Here is an 18,771-nt window from a genome sequence, read left to right on the forward strand (position 1 = left end):
GGTTCTGTTAATAAACGAGGAGAGAATGGATATTGGATAGGCAACTTGCTGTGTCAGCTACAGGACTTATGTGCTTATAAATGGTAATTGAAGTCAGGAGTGTGATTAACATCACTTAAGGGGGAGTATACATGGTAAGAAAATCAGTGAAGGAACCATAAGAAACTTTAGTTTAAAGGGGAGGCAGAGCAATGTGTGTTCTCCAAAGGCACTAAGAAGAAGTGGCCACAAATGAATGGGAGTATGTTGTGGTACATAAGTTAGGTAGGTAGACTGGGGAGGTAGAGTTGACATTGCCCTATATGCTGGTGAGTCAAGTCCACCAGGAACTGAGACATGAACTTTTGAGATATGGAGTTAAGAAAAACCTTTCTTTGTTTTTTTAGGGCATGTTTAATTTTGAGAAAGGGGATATTGAAGATATTTGAGAAAGATTAGAGGAGGATTGTTGTTTCTCAAGGGAAGTAGAAAGTGTCACCCAGAGGGTCAGCATTTAAAGAGGGAAATAAGCACCTTTGCTGCTCTTGAAGAAGCAGGAAAGATGTGTGAGTACAAGGGACATTTGTAGTTCGGTGGCAGCAATAGGAAAGGTGACCTGCTCACTTCTGTCCTCTCTGTGAAAGGAAAAAAACATTGTTTGCTGTGTGGTAGAGAGACAGCAGGTCTGAAGTAGGAAAGGGATGGAAAGATCATCAATAAATGTGGTAGAAATTCAAGAGAGCATGCAACATGGGTAATTTGGCTGCATTAAGAGCCCAGTCATGGTTAGAGGACCTGAATTTCTGATAATTAAGGTCAATTGTACTAGTCCATGCAGTGCTATTATCTTACATAGAAATTATTTTTAAAAATTTAGTTGACATTTTTGAATGATACATATTCGCACTTTGCAGGTATAAAACCATAAATTTGTACAAAAAGCAGTTAAAACTTAATAGTTTTCTTCGTCTCTAAAACAAGCAATTTATAACTAACATTTATTGATGCCCTGCTCTGTCCCTGAGAGTGAAGCACCTTACTGCATCATTTCTACAGCTTGCAAAAAAGAAACCATGTACACTAGGCATAATTATTAGTCTCATTTTGAAGACAAGGAAAACTAGCCTCAGATAATTTAAATAACATGTTCTGGATCAAATGGCTAGTTTAGTGGTGACACCAGAATTTGAACTACATACCTGACTCCAGAATGGTGTCATAACTATGACCGTGTGTGGATTGACTCATACTAAATTGCCTATCTTGTAGGTGAAAAATAATAAAAGATATGGATATTTGGTTCTACTTGTAGACTTCCTCACCAAAATAATTGCCAGGGCTAGTGGACTGCTTACTTTGTGCCAGGCATTGCCTCTATTTCGATTTTCATAATCTGTGGTAACATTTTAAATATTTTCCATCTTTAATTTTTGTGATTTTTAAGATCATCACTTTAAGTTTGAATAACATACGTAATCTATTATACTTTAAATGAGTACATTTTGATAGCAATTTTTTTGTGACCATACTGACAAAATTATATTTTGGAGAATCTGGAAATATTGACAAAACTTACAGAGGAATAAAAACATGGAAAATACAGTTTTTCACAAGAATTTTTTTAATATTTTCTGTAGCATCTGATTCATTGAATGATGGTCACTTAAGAGATTCTTGTGGGTTAGTTTTCAGTAAGTTTATGTCTTACTGTATATTTGTTGACTCTTGATCCACCTATATTCTCTTTCATTTATGCAGCTTATTCTGGGTAAAGAGAAAGAATGCCTTTCCATTTTACATCATCACCCACTTATGAACAACCACAATAATATTAATTAATAGCAAGTCACCTATTCTCTCACTTTACTAATGAAATATTTTTAAATTATATTTTAGCTAAAACTCCCATTTAAAATTAGAACTTAGAAATTGGAATTTTTCTCCAATTTTCATGTTATTAATAAAAGGATACAAAGATATGCCTTGTGATAGTGTTTGGTTACTTACAAAGCTGGTGGAGGGACTTTTGGCCATCTTTTCTTTTTTTTTGCCTCTCTATGTATTAGATTTTATGTGTATTTGAGACACTTAAAAAGTGACTGGCTAATTTGTACTCTGTGTTGAGGGCCTGATCTTAAGCTGTATGGTCTTGGTATTGTCATGTCACTTTCAGTTCAGGTACAAGAATTCTTTAAAAAGGCACAAACAGTTAATTACATGACCAGGAAAAATAATTTTCCCCAAGTTAATTGCACAAATTACTATAGCCCTAAGAGGTTAATGATTATCAACCATCTTTGATGCATGGAGCCTATTACATGCCAGTATCATTTGAATAATTTATATATCTAGTCCTTCTTGGACAAATAGATTTCATCCAAAGGACAACAGTAAATAGTGCTTTTTTTTTTTATGTTTTAGGGAAACATTTTACACTATTCAGCTAAAGAAGTCAATGTTATGATCCATAATAGATTGTCGTATTTCAAAGTATTAGATATTAAAAGATATATTTCAAAAGGTAAACATGACTCGTAATTTATTATCCTTACTTTATAGAACTACTGAGTTAATACTTGAGGTTTATAAATTTTTGTGTTTTATTCAGACTTAGCTTAAGTCTTAAAGAATTAGGTAGAATTGGGTGGCGCCTGTGGCTCAGTGAGTAGGGTGCCGGCCCCATATGCCGAGGGTGGCAGGTTCAAACCCGGCCCCGGCCAAACTGCAACAACAACAACAAAAAAAAATAGCCGGGCGTTGTGGTGGGCGCCTGTAGTCCCAGCTGCTCGGGAGGCTGAGGCAGGAGAATTGCGTAAGCCCGAGAGTTAGAGGTTGCTGTGAGCCGTGTGACACCACGGCACTCTACCTGAGGGCGGTACAGTGAGACTCCGTCTCTACAAAAAAAAAAAAAAAAAAAGAGGCAGAATTAATGAACAATTATCACTGTACATATTTGAAATGAAGCTTCTTTTATAACTGTGTCATAGAAAAAAACTTTTTTTTTTCTTTTTGAAACAGAAAAAGGGTTCTATGTCACCCTTAGTAGAGTGCTGTGGTGTCACAGCTCATAGCAACCTCAAACTCTTGGGCTTAAGTGATTCTCTTGCCTCAACCTCCCACGTAGCTGGGATTATAGGCACCCACCACAATGCCTGGCTAGTTTTTGGTTGTAGTTGTTGTTGTTGTTTGGCAGGCCTGGGCTGGATTCGAACCCGCCAGCTCCTGTGTATGTGGCTGGCGCCCTAGCTGCTGAGCACAGGTGCTGAGCCACTTTCATAGTACATTAATATTTTTTATTTTTAAGTTCTAAACTTTATCATGTATTTCTTAAACTTTGTGTTTTAGTATTTTTTTAGTGTATACTTTTTTAGGGTTTTGTAGTCGTTAGCCAGTTCTTAAGAGAACTGGAATATACTTTATTTTCCATAACAACATAATCCTGAAGAACATTCTGAAAAATACTAATTCTTTTAAGAGATGATTTTCCAAAAAGGATTCTGTGGTTGAACAAATTTGGGAAAGTCTGCATACTGTATTTTTTTCTTAGAAGAGTTGCAATATACATTCACATAATGAAGGATATAAGAAATGCTGGAGGGGAGGCGGAGCAAGATGGCAGCCGAGTAACAGCTTCCTTGCATCTGGGCACCGTGAGCCTGGGGATATAGGATTCCAGGCATCTCTGGCTGGTGGGATCTGCCTATCATCACCCCTGAGAGGATACAGGGAGTCAGCGAGAGACTTCTGGACCCCAAGAGGAGGACTAAAACAGTGGAAAACCGGCAAGTGGTCGCGTGTGTTCAATCCGTCTAAAACCGCCCGCAACTGTAACTTCAGTAGCAGCGAGACTGCAAACCAGAAAGGCCTTACCTGTGAACTGTTTTGGTGTCTTTGGACTTGGCACTCAGCTGAACTGCCTTGGGGAGAGCCTGAGCGGGAGTGCGGAGAACTTTGGCCTTTGTCTAGGGCCCTAGTCTGAGCCGCTGAGCCAGACGGAGCTAATAGTGTTTGGCTCTGGGTCACAGGCAGACATTGTGAGCGATCTGCCCCGGCAAGCTCCGCCCTCAGGGTCGCAGAGCTGGAATTGGGTGGGAGCTGGTAACCCAGCGACCAAGTAGCCTAAGGGCGGGGTCTGAGCCACCTTGCAGCCCTAACCCTCGGGGGCAGAGGGAGACCAGTTTTGACACACAGGGTAAGTGGATAGCCACTTCAGCAGTGATTCCAGCGACAAGCACTTCCCTGAGAAAGCTTCTGCTCAGTAAGTGAACAAGTTCAAAGTGCCTTTTAAGTGGGCTGAAGAGAGATTTAGGGTGTCTACCTGCTGGGGTTTGAGAAACTAGCAGCCTCCAGTCGTATCAGAACTGTGATTAACGTCTCATACCCCAGAAGACCACGTGTTGCCCAGACAATATTCAATAACATATACATACTGCTTTGTTTTTGGTTGTGTTTTTTTTTTTTTTGGTTTGGTTGTTTTTTTTTGTTTATTTTGATGTTGTGGATTGTTGTTTTGTTTTTTAAGTACAACCTTTTCCATACAGATCCTTTTTCTTTCTCAGTTTTTCTAGTTTAATTATAATTTCCCATTGCTGCCTATTTCAATAATTAGAACTTCATTTTTGTTAGTGTTTCTACCGCTATTATTTGGTTTTTCCAGCCAATTTTATCCCGTAAAGTTTTCTGTTTGCTTGTTTTGGTTTGATTTATAGCATTTTTGTCTTTCTCTCTACTTGGTGGAGGTGGGGTACTGTGTCCGATCAGGTTAGCAAAGAGCTGCTGACCTCAAGGGAACCACCCCACTGGGCACCCCCAGAAGGTGGTTTTTTTTTTAAGGTTGTGTCAGAGTACCCTACTGTACACCTATATTGCTCTGTCTCCCTCTTTCTGTGCCTCTCTTCTTTTTGTCAATATTCCTTTTACCCACCCCCTCTCCTTTCTCTATTTTTCTTTTTTTTTTCTTAACACTCGGTCCTCCTTTCTTTCATCCCTTTTTTGCTCTTCAACCTTCTCACCCTTCTGGTCCTGTAACCCTTAGTCCACAGGCATGAGAACTTAAAGAGCAAGAGGAAGTGAAAGGAAAATGAGGGCAAGGAAACAGATAAATCACCCATGAGGAAGAATCAGCAGAAAACTCCAGGCAACATGAAGAACCAGTCCAGAACAACTCCACCAAGGGACCATGCGGTAGCTACTGCAGAGGAGTCCACCTATACAGAAATGTTAGGAATGACAGAAAGGGAATTTAGAATACGCATGTTGAAAACAATGAAAGAAATGATGGAAACAATGAAGGAAACTGCTAATAAAGTGGAAAATAACCAAAAGGAAATCCAAAAACAGAATCAAATCAGAGATGAACGATATGAAGAATATAAAAAGGATATAGCAGAGCTGAAGGAAATGAAACAGTCAATCAGGGAACTTAAAGATGCAATGGAAAGTATCAGCAACAGGTTAGACCATGCAGAAGAAAGAATTTCAGAGGTAGAAGACAAAGTTTTTGAGATAACTCAGATAGTAAAAGAGGCAGAAAAGAAGAGAGAGAAAGCAGAACGTTCACTGTCAGAATTATGGGACTTTATGAAGCGTTCCAACATACGAGTTACAGGAATTCCAGAAGGGGAAGAAGAATGCCCCAGAGGAATGGGAGCCATACTAGAGAATATTATAAAAGAAAATTTCCCAAATATCACCAAAGATTCTGACACACTGCTTTCAGAGGGCTATCGGACCCCAGGTCGCCTCAACTCTAACCGAGCTTCTCCAAGACACATTGTGATGAACCTGTCCAAAGTCAAGACAAAAGAAAAGATTCTGCAAGCTGCCAGGAGTAAGTGCCAGTTGACCTACAGGGACAAACCCATCAGATTGACCGCAGACTTCTCTAATGAAACTTTTCAAGCAAGAAGACAATGGTCATCTACCTTTAATCTACTTAAACAGAACAATTTCCAGCCCAGAATTCTGTACCCTGCTAAGCTAAGCTTCAAAATTGACGGAGAAATCAAATCATTTACGGATATACAAACATTGAGGAAATTCGCCACAACAAGACCAGCTCTACCGGAAATACTTCAACCTGTTCTGCACACTGACCACCACAATGGATCAGCAGCAAAGTAAGAACTCAGAAATTAAAGGACAGAACCAAACCTCCACACCGATGCAAAAGATAAAACTAAGCAATGGACTCTCACAAAATAAGATGAATAGAATACTACCACACTTATCAATTATCTCAATAAATGTTAATGGCTTGAATTACCCACTGAAGAGACATAGATTGGTTGACCGGATTAAAAAACACAAGCCATCCATTTGCTGTCTGCAAGAAACACACCTGGCTTCAAAAGACAAATTAAAGCTCCGAGTCAAGGGTTGGAAGACGATTTTTCAGGCAAATGGAGTTCAGAAGAAAAGAGGAGTTGCAATCTTATTTTCAGGTACATGTGAATTTAAAGCAACTAAAGTCAAAAAAGACAAAGATGGTCACTTTATATTGGTCAAGGGAAAAATACAACAGGAAGACATTTCAATTCTAAATATCTATGCACCCAATTTAAATGCTCCCAGATTCTTGAAACACACCTTACTCAGTCTGAGCAATATGATATCTGATAATACCACAATAACAGGGGACCTTAACACTCCTCTTACAGAGCTGGACAGATCCTCTAAACAGAAATTAAACAAGGATATAAGAGACTTAAATTAGACCCTAGAACAACTGTGCTTGATAGACGCATATAGAACACTCCACCCCAAAGATAAAGAATATACATTCTTTTCATCACCCCATGGAACATTCTCCAAAATTGATCATATCCTGGGACACAAAACAAATATCAACAGAATCAAAAGAATTGAAATTTTACCTTGTATCTTCTCAGACCATAAGGCACTAAAGGTGGAACTCAACTCTAACAAAAATGCTCAACCCCACCCAAAGGCATGGAAATTAAACAATCTTCTGTTGAATAACAGATGGGTGCAGGAAGAAATAAAACAGGAAATCATTAACTTCCTTGAGCATAACAACAATGAAGACACAAGCTACCAAAACCTGTGGGATACTGCAAAAGCAGTTTTGAGAGGAAAATTCATCGCTTTAGATGCCTACATTTGAAAAACAGAAAGAGAGCACATCAACAATCTCACAAGAGATCTTATGGAATTGGAAAAAGAAGAACAATGTAAGCCTAAACTCAGTAGAAGAAAAGAAATATCCAAAACCAAATCAGAGATCAATGAAATTGAAAACAAAAGAATCATTCAGAAAATTAATGAAACAAGGAGTTGGTTTTTTGAAAAAATAAATAAAATAGATAAACCATTGGCCAGACTAACGAGGAATAGAAAAGTAAAATCTGTAGTAACCTCAATCGGAAATGATAAAGGGGAAATAACAACTGATCCCACAGAGATAAAAGAGATCATCTCCGAATACTACCAGAAACTCTATGCCCAGAAATTTGACAATGTGAAGGAAATGGATCAATATTTGGAATCACACCCTCTCCCTAGACTCAGCCAGGAAGAAATAGAGCTCCTGAACAGACCAATTTCAAGCACTGAGATCAAAGAAACAATAAAAAAGCTTCCAACCAAAAAATGCCCTGGTCCAGATGGCTTCACTCCAGAATTCTGTCAAACCTTCAAGGAAGAGCTTATTCCTGTACTGCAGAAATTATTCCAAAAAATTGAGGAAGAAGGAATCTTCCCCAACACATTCTATGAAGCAAACATCACCCTGATACCAAAACCAGGAAAAGACCCAAACAAAAAGGAGAATTTCAGATCAATCTCACTCATGAATGTAGATGCAAAAATTCTCAACAAAATCCTAGCCAATAGATTACAGCTTATCATCAACAAAGTCATTCATCATGATCAAGTAGTCTTCATCCCAGGGATGCAAGGCTGGTTTAACCTACGCAAGTCCATAAACGTTATCCGCCATATTAACAGAGGCAAAAATAAAGATCACATGATCCTCTCAATAGATGCAGAAAAAGCATTTGATAAAATCCAGCATCCTTTTCTAATTAGAACACTGAGGAGTATAGGCATAGGTGGCACATTTCTTAAACTGATTGAAGCTATCTATGACAAACCCACAGCCAATATTTTACTGAATGGAGTAAAACTGAAAGCTTTTCCTCTTAGAACTGGAACCAGACAAGGTTGTCCTCTGTCACTTTTACTATTCAATGTAGTGCTGGAAGTTCTAGCCAATACAATTAGGCAAGACAAGGAAATAAAGGGAATCCAAATGGGAGCAGAGGAGGTCAAACTCTCCCTCTTTGCTGACGATATGATCTTATACTTAGAGAACCCCAAAGACTCAACCACAAGACTCCTAGAAGTCATCAAAAAATACAGTAATGTTTCAGGATATAAAATCAATGTCCACAAGTCAGTAGCCTTTGTGTACACCAATAACAGTCAAGATGAGAAGCTAATTAAGGACACAACTTCCTTCACCATAGTCTCAAAGAAAATGAAATACCTAGGAATATACCTAACAAAGGAGGTGAAGGACCTCTATAAAGAAAACTATGAAATCCTCAGAAAGGAAATAGCAGAGGATATTAACAAATGGAAGAACAGACCATGCTCATGGATGGGAAGAATCAACATTGTTAAAATGTCTTCCCAAAGCAATCTACCTATTCAATGCCATTCCTATCAAAATACCAACATCGTACTTTCAAGATTTGGAAAAAATGATTCTGCGTTTTGTATGGAACCGGAAAGAACCCCGTATAGCTAAGGCAGTTCTCTGTAACAAAAATAAAGCTGGGGGCATCAGCATACCAGATTTTAGTCTGTACTACAAAGCCATAGTGCTCAAGACAGCATGGTACTGGCACAAAAACAGAGACATAGACATTTGGAATCGAATCGAAAACCAAGAAATGAAACTAACATTTTACAGCCACCTAATCTTCGATAAACCAAACAAGAACTTACCTTGGGGGAAAGACTCCCTATTCAATAAATGGTGTTGGGAGAACTGGATGTCTACATGTAAAAGACTGAAACTGGACCCACACCTTTCCCCACTCACAAAAATTGATTCAAGATGGATAAAGGACTTAAATTTAAGGCATGAAACAATAAAAATCCTCAAAGAAAGCATAGGAAAAACACTGGAAGATATTGGCCTGGGGAAAGACTTCATGAAGAAGACGGCCATGGTAATTGCAACAACAACAAAAATAAACAAATGGGACCTCATTAAACTGAAAAGCTTCTGTACAGCTATGGAGACAATAACCAAAGCAAAGAGACAACCTACACAATGGGAAAGGATATTTGCATATTTTCAATCAGACAAAAGCTTGATAACTAGGATCTATAGAGAACTCAAATTAATCCACATGAAAAAAGCCAACAATCCCTTATATCAATGGGCAAGAGACATGAATAGAACTTTCTCTAAAGATGACAGACGAATGGCTAACAAACACATGAAAAAATGTTCATCATCTCTGTATATTAGAGAAATGCAAATCAAAACAACCCTGAGATATCATCTAACCCCAGTGAGAATAGCCCACATCACAAACTCTCAAAACTGCAGATGCTGGCGTGGATGTGGAGAGAAGGGAACACTTTTACACTGCTGGTGGGACTGCAAACTAGTACAACCTTTCTGGAAGGAAGTATGGAGAAACCTCAAAGCACTCAACCTAGACCTCCCATTCGATCCTGCAATCCCATTACTGGGCATCTACCCAGAAGGAAAGAAATCCTTTTGTCATAAGGACACTTGTACTAGACTGTTTATTGCAGCTCAATTACAATTGCCAAAATGTGGAAACAGCCTAAATGCCCACCAACCCAGGAATGGATTAACAAGCTGTGGTATATGTATACCATGGAATACTATTCAGCCATTAAAAAAAATGGAGACTTTACATCCTTCGTATTAACCTGGATGGACGTGGAAGACATTATTCTTAGTAAAGCATCACAAGAATGGAGAAGCATGAATCCTATGTATTCAATTTTGATATGAGGACAATGAATGACAATTATGGTTATGGGGGGGGAACAGAAGGAGGGAATGAGGGAGGTGGATGGGGCCTTGTTGTGTGTCACACTTTATGGGGGCAAGACATGATTGCAAGAGGACTTTACCTAACAATTGCAATCAGTGTAACCTGGCTTATTGTACCCTCAATGAATCCCCAACAATAAAAAAAAAAAAAAAAAGAAATGCTGGAGAAAATAAATCAGTTTGACATCATCTAATCCAGTGTTCCCAAATTTACCTGATGAAGGTCACTTCTACAGTTGTTTTCTATAATACCCATACACAACCTCAGAACATTCTGTGACTTTGTGCTACATAACCATTTTGGAATGTACTATTATATTGTCTGTAGCTTCCTATCCCACATCTTGCACTTAAACATTCAAATGTAGCACTTTGTCTGCTATACTTATACATGTAAACATACCCGTACACATAAATATATACATTTAAACATATATGTACACAAAGATACACATATGTATGGTTGCATATTTATTTTATTTACTACAATGCTTGCAATATATAGCAAATTGTAGAATCAGAAAATATTTGTTGAATAAATGGATGAGAAAATCTTACCAGTCCCTGGCATATTCCCAACTGTCTTTTTCAAGTTACAGAAACCCCTGTACCCATGCTTAATAAATTGTGATAGTCTGAAATATGCAGATGTGATTTTTCTAGGAACACCTAGACATGAACAGCTAAACTATTTTTAGCACTGTTTCAATACATGTATTAGGTGTGTCAAGGTAAAAGACTCTGGATTTTAGGTTAGGACACCTAGCTAGGTTCAGGTCTAGTAGGAGAATCTAGGCTGCTATTTCCATTCATATCATCTTAGGCAAGTTATGACATTTCTCAGTTTTTCTCATGTATGAAGAAAAATAATACCTTGTAGTGTGTAAGAATATAATATATAGAATGTATCAAAAATTTATGTTTAATTAGAAATTTTATCATGATTGTATATAGATCCCAATATGGGCTGAAGGTCTATTAAAAAACAAATGTAATTAACCTAAAATTTCTGTTCCATATGTATGTTGGAGAGGAAAATTCCTGTTTCATTTTTTATGGGGACACTCATTAAACCACAGCCATGCAACACATATATATTTACTGTTAATGGATGATGATGGGCTTTTTCTATTGCTATTTAAAAACGTCCAGCATTTTCCTAGTATAAAAACTCCTGAAGGACTGGGCATGGGAGCTCATGCCTGTAATCCTAGCACTCTGGGAGTCTGAGTGGGGAGACTGCCTGAGCTCAGGAGTTCAAGACCAGCCTAAGCAATAGTAAGATCCTGTGTAGCAAAAAATAGAACAAAAATAGCTGGGTGTGGTGGTGCCTGCCTATAGTGCCAGCTTCTTGGGAGGCTGAGGCAGGAAGATCATTTGAGCCTAAGAGTTTGAGGTTGTTGTGAGCTACGTTGATACCACTGCACTGTACCTGGATTAACAGAGTAAGACCCTGTCTCAGAAAAACAAAAAACCCAAAAACAAAAAAACCAAAACCAAACAAAAACTCCCCAAACCTCTGAAAGTGTCTTCATGTTTTAGCCTCAGACCCTTTGCACCTGCTGATGCCTCTGTCCGAAATGTTCTTTCACAGGTAGTGAATTGCTCCTTCCTTTGTGTCTTAATTCAGCTCACAGTCAACCTGTCACTTCCCTGTCCATCAGAAAACTCCCCCTGTATGTATCTTTTTATCCCTTTACCCTACCTTATTTTTCTTTATAATTCTTATCACCATCAGACATTTTATCATATATCATTTGCAAAGTGAAACGGAGATTGTACTCCATGGGGATTAGTAAGATATTGCCATATCTAGTAATTCTGATTTTTTGGGGGGCAGTTTTTATGGTTTTCTTTAAACAGAAAAAATGTGCATATGAGCTGTCTATTCATTTTCTTCGCTGCACAGCCTGTCATTGGGATTAGTGACTCTGATGGCCTATTGGGCTGCTCTTTCCATGATGGCTTTATAATTCTTAGAGGAAACATGGTGAACAATCTCCGCACAGTAAGATATGTTGCACATCAGCAGCACTTCCAGCTCCTTGTTGTAAACGAGAACCTTCTGGAAACCATTTGACAGCATGTGCTTTGTTTTCTTGTTGTTCTCCCACAGCCAATGCTGGGCATCAAGATCTGGCCCTTGAATCTTCTCTGAACCCTGTTGTCAATACCTCTGGGTTTCAATCAATTATGCTTAATTTTGACATATCAGTCTGGTGCCCGGATAAACTTCTTGGTTCTCTTTTTGACCATCTTTGGCTTCACAAGGGATCTGAGGGCGGCCATGATGCGGAATAGGAGATGGCTGTCACTTCTGTATGTAATGCTCAGTAATTCTAATTTTTTTTTATTGTTTAGGATTCTTTGAGGTTACAAAGAATTAGATTGCACTGATTGCATTTGTTAGGTAAATTCCCTCTTATAATTGTGTCTGGCCCCTAAGAGGTGTGCCATTACATCATAATCCCCCAACCCCCTTCCCCTCTCCCTGCTCCCTCATTCCCAGTTCTTTTGGTGAAAATTTTTATCTACTTATATAGTTTCCACACTCATAATTTATGCATTTTAGAACAGGAAGCTGTCAGATGTGTTACTTAGTGATACTTTCGTAAAATTCTCTAATTTACTACACATGCTTTTTTCCCTCTCTGCGGGGACATTTTTATCCCATATGAGGGAACCTGGTAAATAATGTTATAGATTTTTCACTAGCCATATAATATTAATCATATACACTAAGGGAAAATATTTTTCTTGACAGATTAAGTAGGTAGTAATAGGAATGACTTATTTTTAGAATAACTTTTAAATAATATTTGGTAGAAATAAGACTCATTTTATACATTAGCATCCATCCAAATTATCATAACTGATTGTGCGATGTAAGGTTAGTGATATTTGAAGATGTAGAAGGTTGGGTTTTATACTGTATCTATTAGAAATGAATTTTTTTATTTTTATTTTTTAGTGATACTTTTAGTACTATGGAGGTTAAAATTTTGACTATCAGAGATTTTTGGTTACTTTAGGAAAAACAGAAAATTCTTCCTTTAAAAGGGTTAAGGTTTTGTGAGATAGAACTTGATATCATTTTATACAGCTTTACATCATAGACTTTTGTAATAATTTCAAAATATACTTGGATATTTTATTGAGAGTTAAAAGAGCTGCCTAGAAGGAGTTTCTAGCTTTTCTTAGGTTACTCATGATATTCAGATTATTTTTCATGTTCTCTCCTGAGATATTTTCCTCTTACTCTGTAAGTTTAACTGTGTGGCTTCTCAAAACATTTTCCTTGTGGAAGTATATCCAGTCTACCTGTTCATCATTTCCAAGGTCATGCAGCTTTTCTAATGATAGGCAGGGAGTACCTTTATATTGGGTGGCTTACATTCAGTGCCAGGGACTCAATTTCTTGGGGACACTTTCTGTTAATTATAGCTGTTCCCACCATGTTTATCTTCTCGGAAACTGGGTGCTGCTCTTCTTTTTAATACTTTGGTCCAAGAATAGATAACATATAACTGATACAAAGCTATCCTTTTTAAAGGACATCTTTAATGAATACTGCAGCATAATGAAGGAAAGACAGCTCAGAGTACTCTGAATAATGAATTTAGGCATTCTGACTTTAGAGCTACAGCATATTCATCTTTAAGAAGTTGAGACTGTTTACTTGCCCATAAATGCCTTTTCATATTTCAAAAAAGGTTCCCCAGTTGAACATATGTTTCCTTTGGCTGCCAAATTACAAAAAGGTGTCATCTCTAGGAACATCCCTCCTTTTCCCAGTCTGAACCAAGTCAGGGTAGCTGGTTTCTAGGGCATGATTTCTGACTCCACTTATGTCCTCAACCTGGGGAATTTTGTACAGATTACGTGTGTGTGTGGTCCTGCATTAGGGGTTGTGTGCTGAAGATTGTCTTAGCTTTCCTTTTACCTTCATAAAGCATAGACCACCTTTAATAACCCTGAATGCCACCCTCTGCTCCCAACTGATATAGATTACGTAGAGGGGCCCTCATCTCCTCCATGTCCAGAGACCATCATCTTTTATCCCTTAGGAAGGAGTTCACCCTGATGGTGCTTGTTTCACTTTTGAAGCTCTATCTCCTTTATGGCAACCAGCATCAGGGCTGATCTCATTCTTCTGCTAAGATTGTCTTTTACCTATATAATAATAGAATCTTACATTTTCAACATCATGCAAGAGCTCCATATGCCAATCACAATAGATTTTTTATCCTATACCAGATCTCCAAGTTTTGAAGATAAATATTGCTTGCTATTTCACTTTTGTGTGTGTTAAAGTGTGTTGCTTAAAAGAGTTCTGGAGATGGATGATGGTGATGGCTATACAATATGAATGTACTTGGTATTACTCAACTATACACTTTTAAAATGATGAGGATGGTAATTTTTGTTATGTGTACTTTAATAGCAAATGAAAAATTGATGCAAATGATGAGGATGGTAATTTTTGTTATGTGTACTTTAATAGCAAATGAAAAATTGCTTAATAAAACATACAACTTGATTAAGTTAATGTGGTTTTTATTGTATACGGAGAATACAACAGAAACCAAATACAGAATTTGGCACTTGGAAGTGGGGTGCTGCTATAACAAATACCTAAAAATGTGAAGGTGGCTTTAGAAATGGTCAGTGGGTAGAGGCTTGAATAATTTTTGAGGCTGCATGAGAAAAAACCTAGGTTGCATTGAACAGACTGTTGGGGATGTTAAAGTCTACTAGTGAGTGCTCAGAATGAAACTAGGAGCTTGTTGGAAACTTGGGAAAACAGATTCTAGTTAGGTGGTGGTAGAAACTTTAGCTGAATTGTATTCTACAGTTTTATGGAAAGCAGAACTTGTAAGTGATGAACTTGGATATTTAACTGAGGGGATTTCCAAGCAGTGTTGAAAGTGGTGCTTCAATTCTTCTTTATGGTGAAATGTGAGAAGAAATTCTGCATGTGCGCTATAGCTTCAGCTTTATGTTGGACTGTTCTATTGTGCCTTCTGACAGCCTTCCTTATAGACTACTCTCTGAAAAGCAAGGCTTATTTATTTAGAGTGAAATGTCATATACATGAGTTTGGATTTGATTATCAGCCTTCTAAATGTTTACCACTGACAATGACTTTACTAATAGAATTACCGTTATTTAAGTCAATATATAAGAATTGTGAATTTTCTTACTTTTTTGCTAACTTTTCTGGGAAGTGTCTCTTCTACCTGGGACCAGTGAATGTGACTTTATTTGGAAATAGGATTTTTTTTTTTTTTGCAGATATAATAAAATCCTAATGAGGTCATACAGGATTAGGGTGTACTGTAATCTAGTGACTGGTGTTCATATGTAATGAAGAGAATTTGGACACAGGTACACATGAGGAGAAGGCCATGTGCAGATAGAAACAGATTGGAATTATACAACCACAAGCCAACGAATGTCCCAAGATTGTTGGCAATACCCAGAAGCTAGGAGAGAGGCTTGGAATGGATTCTCTCTTCGTGCCTGTGAGAAGGAACTAACCCTATTGACACCCTGACCTTGGACTTCAGACTTTCAGAACTGTAAGAGAGTAAGTATCTGTTGTTTTAAGCTTGTCAGTTTAATATTTGTTGTAATGGCCCTAGGAGACTAATATAGTAGAACCTCTATAGTTGACCACCTGACCTAATTTTCATAAACTGGACATGCACCACATGTACATATCAGTCAGTAAGCCTAATTCCTTATGTTGACCACCTCTGTTTGTTGATCAGTTTGTTACATTCCCTTGAGTGGTTGTCTTATACAGGTTCCACTGTGCATCTTCTGTCAAGTTAAAGTTAAATAGTTGACTCCAACAAATTATTTTTTAAAAACCCAACAGAAAATGTTATTCATAGAGCCAACATCTACTATGACTGTTTTCCACATTTGGAGTTCTAGAAGTTTAAGTTAGCTACTGTAGCTCCTTGGGTAATTCTTTAACCTTTGCATCAGGTCAGATTTAGAATGGAGTACAAAGATCTTGGACATAGCATCAGCTTGATATCAAATTGAGAAAGGACAAGAATGAACTAGAAGGAAGGCTACATGAACTGGTGCCATGTCTTATGCAATTTATTTCTTTTTGTGTAATATTTGCCCTGGGCTGGCCAGGGAAATAATAGATAGATTTTATAAAAGTCAACTCTTAAAAATGACTTTTCTATTCTTTACTTCCTCTGTCCTGTCAACCTCACATGACCTTTGTTCCATTGTATGGGTGTTAGGAACGCGCCTTGAATGTAAGCAGTTCCTTGTAGCAATGCCAGAAGTAAAAGGATTCTTTTTTTTTTTTTTTGCAGTTTTTGGCTGTGCTGAGTTTGAACCCACCACCTCTGGCATATGGAGCCAGCGCCCTACCCTTTTGAGCCATAGGCGCCGCCCGAAGTAAAAGGATTCTTTATTTTGTGGAGTTGTCTCTGGAAATTTTGTTGAAAAGTAAATTTGGAAGTGAAATTATGTCTTTCTAGTTTTTCTGCTGTGGAATAAAAATTCCTTCCCGTAAAGAAATAATTGTACCCAAAACATGCTTTAAAAGTTTTAAAGTACATTTATGTGTCCTGTTACATAGGATACGTAAAATTCGAATACTTCTAAAGTATGCATCATATAATTATAATAGCAACATATGCATTTTACCTAAGGTTAAATTTAATAAAGAATATGTAAGGCTTTTCTGGAGAAAAATAAATGCACCAATGATAACTGTCATTCATGATGGAAAGTATCAGTGTCATGAAGATAGCCATTGTCCCCACATTAATTAATGCATTAAGTTCTAATGAATAACTGAACATTTATTTTTAGTCCAGACATTTTTAAACTTCATAAAAGTAAAAGGAATAGTATAACAAATCCTGTGTACCCATCATCCAGCCTTGACAGTTAACCAACATTTATAGTTATTAATAGTTCCAGGGATTTAGTGAGGATGTTTTGTTTTTTTCTGGGGAATTTTAAAGCAAGACCAGAGATCATCAAGGATTTTACATGTAATTGCTTACATTTGCATTTCTGGTATGTACTTATTTTAAAAAATGTACACCATTGCATGATAATATCTAAAGAAATTAATAGTAATTCTTTAATATCTAATTTCCATTCATATTTCTCCAGTCGTCTCCAAAGATGGCTTTTTACAGTTGCTTTGAGTCAGGATATAAACAAGTTCCCCACATTTTATTTGGTTGTTAGGCCTCTCAAGCTTCTTTCATTGTGCATTAGAATTTATATTTTATTTCATACAGTTGATCTGTTGAATTTATGGTTGTATGTATTTGTGTATGTTCAGGTGGTATGAGCCTGATTTCTCTGCTATAAACTTTCTACCTGAGGTTTTAGCATCTATTGATGATTATTGCCCAGAACTATAATTTCTTCAGGGGTTGTAAAACAGTACATTTCTAATTATATAATTCTTTATGCTTCTATTAACTAGAATTCTTTGTAGAACTTATCTCTCTCAGCTGTGTAGTTTACCCTAAAATAGCTTTTACTAGAAGGGCAGGATAAATGCTTGTGGCTTTTTTTCCTTCTTCAATTTTCAGAGACCTGCTTGGTCATCTACACCTATCTAACAGATTACTGCAAAATTTTAAGTGGTTACAACAATAATTGTTTATATATCAGGAATTTTGGAGAGCTTAATTGGGCAATTCTGTTCTATGTTATAGAAAGTATTAACATTTAGCCTGTGGGTGGGCTGGTCTGGATGCTCCCAGATAGCTTCATTCACATTTGGCACCTTGGATGGGGATAATTAGAATGGCTCACCAGGGACTATTGATCAGGAATGTCTGTACATGTTCTCTTCAGCGTGATGGTCTCAGGGTAGGTGAAATTTTCCACAGCAGCTTAGTTCCTATTATATTCTAGGCCACCATCTTGGTTCCGCGTTCCCTGCACAACATGCCCGGTGAAGCCATGAAAACCATCCCTGCTGCCTCAAGCTGAGATTGGGTCTGGAACAGAATTTGACTGAGATGAATCAGTACCTTCTACACAAGCAGCCACACAGCAAGTGCAGTTGGCAGCAGCAGCAGCTGAAATCAATGTAGAATCAGTCAGTAAAGCAAAACCAGGTCGGAGTGAAAAGAAGGCACGGAAGGCTATGTCCAAACTGGATCTTCAACAAGTTACAAGGGTTACTAGAGTCACTATCCAGAAATCTAAGAATATCCTCTTTGTCATCAGAAAGCCAGATGTCTACAAGAGCCCAACTTGAGATACCTACATAGTTTTTGGTGAAGCCAAGATTAAGGATTTATCTCAGCAGGCACAGCTAGCAGCTGCTGAGAAATTCAAAGTTCAAGGTGAAGCTGCTTCAGACCTTCAAGAAAACACACAGACTCGAACTTGTACAGAGGGGAGTGAGGAGGAAGAGATTGATGAAACAGGTGTGGAAGTTAAGGATATAGAATTCGTCATGTCACAAGCAAATGTGTCGAAAGCAAAGGCATTCTGAGCTCTGAAGACCAACAATAATGATATTGTAAATGCTATTATGGAACTAACAATGTAACCATCGGAAAATAATGAGTTTTTTGGGGCTGCGCCTGTGGCTCAAGGAGTAGGGCGCTGGTCCCATATGCCGGAAGTGGCGGGTTCAAACTCAGCCCCGGCCAAAAACCACACACACACACACACACACACACAAAATGAGTTTTTTGGTGTTTCAAAAGAGT

The 18,771-nt window shown here is 37.8% G+C and overlaps 1 protein-coding gene and 1 pseudogene across 1 annotated transcript in view; both read left to right on the forward strand.

The window, feature by feature from the left end:
* The window catches only part of SDK1 (sidekick cell adhesion molecule 1), a 1,108,031-nt gene that overhangs the window by 90,856 nt on the left and 998,404 nt on the right, over positions 1 to 18,771 (forward strand). The window lies entirely within an intron of this gene.
* LOC128562124 (nascent polypeptide-associated complex subunit alpha-like) lies at positions 17,996 to 18,608 on the forward strand (annotated as a pseudogene).

This window comes from Nycticebus coucang, chromosome 12, assembly GCF_027406575.1.
Source record: "Nycticebus coucang isolate mNycCou1 chromosome 12, mNycCou1.pri, whole genome shotgun sequence".
Taxonomy (NCBI): domain Eukaryota; kingdom Metazoa; phylum Chordata; class Mammalia; order Primates; family Lorisidae; genus Nycticebus; species Nycticebus coucang.